We start from the raw sequence: 7,464 nt of genomic DNA on the forward strand, positions 1-7,464 counted from the left end.
CTGGTAAGTATGGGGTTGAATCACAGAGGCCAAGAATTAAATCTCTCTTAAGCCAAATTTGACTATGAAAGTAGTAAGAACTGGGGTTTTGATTTTTGGATAATTTGAAAACATGTGTGAAATTAAAATGCAAAGGATAAATGTAATTTAGGAATGGAGTCCATCTAATTTCTAGAGCAAGAAGAAGAATTCGAAGCAATTTTTATCATGGACCTCGATAATTGAACAAGCATTTGATTCTCTACATGCACAACTACCTAATTGATGTGATTTAACTAGTCTCTACAAAGGCCAACAACTAATTAAATCAAAATCAATCAAGCGTCCTGATTATCAATTATGGTCGGAAAGCCAATACCCCAATTGAATTATATGCTCTTAATTCTACTGGATTCTCAGCGATCATATAGAATTAAAAATCATATGCATTAAGAATGAGGATTCAATTGTATGATTAACTGACTGGATAGCCTTATTCAATTAACCAACATATTCTTCAAATCTAGATTAAACATGCATTACCAAGATTCAAGACCAATCTATAAATCTAAGCATTCACATTCAATCTATTGCCACTGGGATGATTTCAGGCACAACCAAACACAAAGGAAACGCGCAGGCTCGAAATCAACTAGCTAAGATATGCGATTATGATAGGTTCATCACTCCAACACATAAATGCAAATCTAAATTATAGCAAGATTCAAAGAAAGCATGGAATTGAAGAATATAAAATTCAATCAAAGAAATTTGAAGAAAATTACATTGAACCTCTTACTCAAAGAAATTAGACGGAGTCACCTCTTAATTCATAGACAAATTAAGAAAATCATCCAATCCGTCAATTACAATCCAAAATTAAATATAAATCTAACTTATGGATACTAAAAATATAAAGGGAAAGGAAGAAAACCATGCCTCTCTTTGGCCTCCATGAATTTTAGCGTCCTCCTAACTTAAAAACCAAAGAGAGTATTTACAGAAAAAGTTGCAGTGTTGCAATGTTGCAATGTTGCATGTGTATGGGCTGAAGAAAGGCATGTGCGGATGGTTGAGAATTGCATAAAAAAAACTTAGCATTGCAACACTGCCTTGCGTCTTAGCTTACTGCCTTTCACCGTTGGGCAGGCGTTGAAGTTATGCATGTTCTAGCGTTGCGACGCTCTCTATAAGGGCAGTTTGGTCATTTCTACTACTTTGAAGCCTAGACGCTCAAATCAACTCCAAATTACTTCAAATTGACTCCGTTAAGCTCCAAACGCTCGATTCTACCTCTAGGTTGTCGGTACCTGCAAAATAAGACAATTAACACATAAAATCCATTAACGAGCCTAAATTAAACTAGGAATAATAGCTCTTTTTGAGAGCTGTCAGTGGATCAATTGAGTGAACGTTCGGGTGACAATGCTTTAGTGAAGATAAGTCGGGTAGTAAGAGGATGGTGTTGCTTAGGAGATGATGAAGAATGAAGTAACAATCATTTTTAATGTGCTTAGTGTGTTCATAGAAGACATCGTTGTGAGCAATCTAAGTAGCTTATGATTGTCACAATGAAGTTGAATTGCATACTACTGAGGAGCACCGATATCAGCAAGAAACTAGCAAAGACATATTAACTCGGAGAAACATCAACAAATGCACGATATTTTAGATTTTGTGCTGGAACGAGAAACAACAATTTGTTTCTTACTTCTCCAAGAGATGAAAGAACCACCTAAGTAGAAATAGTATTTTGCGGTGGAATGCGATTAGTGGGATCACCAGCTCAATCAAGTGTTATATGTCGTCAATACCAGATCTGAATCGTTGTGTTGTGGAAACCACTGCATTAAAAGCAAATTCAACATAACCTCGATATGAATCGTTTATATCGGTTGCTCCCCAAGGTGTACGCAACACCCACCTCGAATGTGCAATCATCAGAGGGATGGTGGAATCCATGAAAGAACATGATTGCTCAAAATGAAAGGAGAAGAAAATCAAGAAATCTGAAATTTATGTATAGAGAAAATTCAATCTGGTTTTTAAAAAAGAACATGACAACGTTTTAAATTTCAATATATGAAATTATTATATACATTAAAATTATAGATCCAAAATTTAATTCCATAATGGTTTAAAGTTAAAAATAAAAATAAATAAAAGTATTTTTTTTCATGTGGGCACAGTTACTCTAACCTGGCTATAGCACCAGTGGAGCACGTGTAGGAGGAAGAGCCTTAAATACCACTTTATTCACTTTTGCTAATCCCTTAGAAAGCCCTTATATTTATATCATCTTCCTAACCCTTAAATTTTTTATGTGGGACAAGCAAATCTCTCTTAAGTACGAACATGCATTGGGCCATGAGCCGATGTAGTTGTGGATCATTCCCAACATCAACATCAGAATAGCCAAAAAACACTAAGGATGATTAAGAAGAAAATTGAAGTTCATGACCAAGAGTGCCCTTGGCATAGCATAGAAAGCAGAGAATAGTAGTAAAACGTATAAACTAAGGAACAACCAAAAACTGATTAACAATATGAATTGCATATGCAATGTTTCGACGAGTTACATTGAGGTAAAGAAGATTGTCAACTAGTTGTCGATTTTGAGAGGAACATCATAAAAAAGAGTCAACCTTGAAGGAAATCTGACATGAGGATTTCCATGAGTAGCGAAATGATCGTTCCAAATTCCACTCGTATTTGAACAACAACAATTACAGTACACAAACAAAACTAATCGGTCATGCACAAAACGAAATTACAGCATGCTTTATTAAGATCAAGGGAAAAATTACACATACCTTTAAAGACTCATCTTTAACACCCTTGATCACGAACGCCCGTTCATAGCAAGACGGCAATCACGAACGCTCGAACACTTCGACTGCACCACAACACAATCATAGCGACCACAAACTCATCGATCTCAAAGATCACGAACACTACAAATTCCAAGATCACGAACATAGCAAAAGGCCTCCAAAAACCTCGACTATGTCGAGTTGAGTACGACACCACCACAATGGCTACCTTAGTATTCTCGGTGTGAGAATCTTGAAGTGTGGGTTCTGTGTGGACTTGGTTAGAGGATGAGACCGGAGGAACAATCGTGTAAGCGATTGAACAAGTGGGAGATGACAAGTCTATCATATAGATGATGCCCAATCATTTAACAAACGCTATGTGATCGTTAGCAAAAGCTCCGCGATTGTTTAGCTAATCGGCCAGCTGGGTGATCTATCATGTAGGAGTCACTCCACGATTGTCTAGTCTCTCTTCAGCTGTCGTTTAGTGAATCCTATTCACTTGACAACCACGTGAGTAATTTCCGAGAATAGAAAACTCTCAATTCATCAACAACTAAATTTAGGAAAACATTTTTCCTTTTATCTCACGGTTACCATGAAACCACTAATAACCTCCCACTAATTGGTTATTAAAGAAAAAGAGATATTATCCAATAATTAATAATATATAAATATATATGATAACAACTTACCATACTATATTTATAACCTATAGTTTTAATATTTCATCTCATGAAATATATAAACCATAACTCTTTTTCTATTCTATGGTACTTAATGTAAATCTCATTTACATTAATCCTCCACTTGATGTATCTCATACACCACACCGATCATATCATATATAATCAAATTACCTCTTGTCAATTTGAATATTTGAATCAAACACAAGAACTGATCCTCAACTTAAATTCATTGAGCTGCCAAAGGGACCTTATGGACCTGTAGCTTGAAGCTCCAACGGTACGTGAATAACTAACTAAACTCTTTAGTCACGGGATCCACCATCCGTTAACTGTCAGGCACACTAAAGACTGAACTCTCCTTACTACAGATATATTATATGTCCATATCAACCAATCAACACTGCGATAACCTTTTACAGATCGCTCGCAAGTACAGATGGGTCAATAACCGTTATGCCCCTATAGTTATATCTAACTCCTTAAGTACCACTGATCCCTCTAATGAACATAAGTCATAGTCCTACTATGACTGAGTTCTCTCTTCCAAAAAGAAGTAAGAAGTTGTGGCCACTATGTTCAAGCCTCGAAATCAGCCTTTAAGGGAGCAATCTATCTACTTACACCTGCTTCGGGGAAGGAGTGAATTTCATCTTATGTAACCGAGTTCCCAGGTCCCAAATCAGACAAGTCCCCAAAAAGGTAGGCATGTTTAGTTGGCAATCTAGCCATTCTCAGTCATACTAATCAAAAGACCGCCCTCAAAGGCAGGAGTTCCCAAAACACTTAGGATTGAGGTTATGTCACCTATGGTCGTTTCGGTGAGATGTAAGTCTCCAGTATCAACAGCGTTATATATAGAGACTAGTCATCTCGTAGTACGGTCTTATACAAACTCTTTGTATAGGGCACCCCCGCTCGCATGTCTCTACATGAATGGTCAGGATCTATCATCTGTAGTAGTTCATAACACTTGCAAACCTCTACAAAGCGGGTCGTATCCGTAATGTCACTAGGATTAGGAATCCCTCCTTAATCTTTATACTACAGACCTATTTAGGTTATCATTTAAGGCATGATCCACTTGTATATCTTATATACATGCTTAAGTTTACATACAATAACCTTAGAGCTTTGTTTATTGGATATGAGTAAATGTCAGATAAAATAACTTTTATTTTATTCACTAACAATATGTACAGATTACAAACTACGAGACTCCGAGAGAATTAGGACATCAATCCCAACAAACCGAACATTTGGATCTAGTAGTTTCAATGATGTGGAAAAGTTGGTAATACCAGATCGAGCAGAAAGATCATAAGCAAATTTCACTTGAGATAAATAATACCCATTAGAGCGGTATGAGACCTCGAGGGTAAGGAAGTAAATGAATGGTCTTAGATCTTCCATCTTAAAGTCAAGTCAGATAAACAAATATAACATGAGGATTATCACCTAGAATTATCATATCATCAACATAAAAAAGGTGAAGAACAATACCATAGGTAAGTTTGGCGAGTAAAAAGAGTTGTTCGTGAGGATTGGAAGTAAACTCAAGTTGGTTGATGGTGAAATTGAAAGTGGCAAACTAGGCTCGAGGATCTTCTTTTAGACCATATAACACTTGGCAAGAAGACACTTTTTGAGGTGGAGGAAAGGTGATGCTTGATTTTCTGAAGTGGAAATGTGGATGCTATGCATTGATGAAATTGCGTTGTGCACTCAAGTTTCCCCAGCGGAATCCAAGTGTAAATTCCTCTGAATTTTATGATAAGTCCACGGTTGAACACAGTGACTTATGAAAACAGATTGCATTGGTAATTTTTATGAAGAACTTTGCGATAACCGGATAAATAAATAAATTGTTGGGTTTGTTGTTTGCGTTGATGAAAAATAAATAAATGCAGTGGATTTGAGAAAAGGCAGTTGTGTGATAGATACAATGAGTATGCGATGCACGGGTTGAGAAGATCTTTAGCTAGCGTTACTTGGGAATGTGTCAGACTATGCGATCATGTTACAACCATGCACAACAAATCATTTTCCAATGCAAATGCGATGCTCCAAAGTCTAGGACACATGCGTTGAATGTAAAAGTGTCCATCGAGCTTATCCTTAAGTCTCTACTCTTGTCCTATGCGATGATTTAAAATGCATAAAAGCAAGGTGACCGCATACAATCATATCCTATCTCTAGGATGCATGTGATGTGTTGATAACAAATAGTGTTCATTCCTAAGCTCCTATTTCTTGATTATGCATTCTAATCTGGCTCTTCCGAGCCTAGATTCTAACCTGACCTTCCCAAGCCTAGATCCTGTCCTTAGACTACCCTCATGAGTATCTCTAATGAACGAATGAAGCATACATAATACAAGATAATCGCAAAGAATGAAGATTCTTTAGTTGTGCTAATTAAATGCTTCTCAACTCATTCAACTAATTTAACTACTCATGCGTGAATAACAGAGAGTGAACAGATATAGAGAAGAAAATTCCATTATAAATGAGTTGAGTACAAAGTGACAATGGAAGTTAAGGGTAGAGAGCCTAGTAACAATTCCTTGCTGACTGAGGCTTTTACACTGAAATCTCTATTCTGTTCTAAAGATGTTCCCGCTTCCGCAGGCGTCAGCCCTCTCTCTATCTTTGAAGCTTCTTGCCACATTTCAAATTTGGGGTGAGGTATTTCTTTTCGACCTTGCTATTTTGAAATATATATATATATAAATTTTTGAGAATAAACAACTCCACTGTCAACGCAATGGAAAACCATGTTGATAAGAGTTAAGTTATGGAAGATACTTATCTGTAGTTGGATGTCCGCAACACACACGTGGGGATAAGCTAAATGAAAGTAAGTCACCAGGATCAACGCATAAATCAATGACCTCAATGACCGCAACTCCACTGTCAAATAGGTATGAGTTTAGTCTGAGAAAGAGTGCATTGCTCGGAGTTGGATGTCCGCATGACACCCGTGGAGGCAAGCCAAAACGAAGGCAAGACACTTAGATCAGCGCAAGGTCAGGAAAAAAAAATATCAATGAAGAAAATTTTTGTGCAAGGATAAAATCATTTGACACCCTGATGGAAAATTTTCTTTTTGAAATAATCATGCGATATTCCGGAATTCAGTAAAGTCCTTTGAAAGGTAAGCTTGCAGTCCCTAGGTTTTAGAAATATTTTAAGAAGAGACTTGAATAAGACTTAAGGAAACTCTGACATATAGGATTTGAACGAAGTATCCTTGAGAAATTAGGAAAAGAACATTTCGGTTGACTTGCTAAAAGAATCTTTAGCTGATGCTGAGGACAAGCATTGTTTAAATTTGAGGGTGTGATAACGGACAGAAATGCACGTTATCATAGTGCTAATCTTAAACAATGTTGGATTATGTTGATGAAATGTGTTATTGCGTTCTTTAAGCATCAAATTTCATAATATTATAGTCGTATGCGTTCAACGCATTAGAATAGTTGATTTTTGTATTTTTGTGCAGAATATTGCGTTGATGCAATGCAAGAATTGCGATCATAGGAAATCATTGGTCGAGCACAACTTCACCGCAAGCTTTGCGATGCTTGTGTTCGCAAACATTCGCCCGAGAAGGATCCCGCAACTTGGTCAGCGCATCCGAGTGAAAGGCTAATTAAGCGCGATGAGACATAAAGTTGATGACAGTCGAATTCGAATTAAATTGACAGCCGATAACGGTCACAAAGTATATTCAGCTTTTCGGTGACAATTATTTGCGATCAGTCAGAATTAAAACTGTCCCATCTGTACAACCATGAGAGAGAAGTCGCCTTTCACATGGATCTTTATAATACCAGAAGCATTCTTCAAAAAAGGGGTTCAATAGTTAGAGATTTCATACTTCAGTTCGCACGCTTTTGTTCATAGTTTTCTTTCATTTTAAGCGGACGCGAGGGAGAAAGTTGTGCTGGCAGATCGTTCCGGTAAGCTTGGAGAGTGCG

The 7,464-nt window shown here is 37.0% G+C and overlaps 1 protein-coding gene across 2 annotated transcripts in view; it reads right to left on the reverse strand.

Annotated features, from left to right (window-relative positions):
• Window positions 1-774: 774 nt before the first annotated feature.
• LOC120079934 (pentatricopeptide repeat-containing protein At3g56550) overlaps window positions 775-7,464 on the reverse strand; it is a 23,238-nt gene continuing 16,548 nt past the window's right edge. Inside the window, exons 3-4 of one of the 2 annotated variants that reach the window (XM_039034396.1) lie at window positions 2,793-2,875; window positions 775-1,289 (exon numbers count right to left, since the gene is read on the reverse strand). The gene's annotated coding sequence lies outside the window, so the exon portion shown is untranslated. The remainder of the gene's footprint in view (window positions 1,290-2,792; window positions 2,876-7,464) is intronic. The other variant, XM_039034395.1, reaches the window with a different exon arrangement.

The sequence above is a fragment of the Benincasa hispida genome, chromosome 6 (assembly GCF_009727055.1).
Source record: "Benincasa hispida cultivar B227 chromosome 6, ASM972705v1, whole genome shotgun sequence".
NCBI classification, from domain to species: Eukaryota; Viridiplantae; Streptophyta; class Magnoliopsida; order Cucurbitales; family Cucurbitaceae; genus Benincasa; species Benincasa hispida.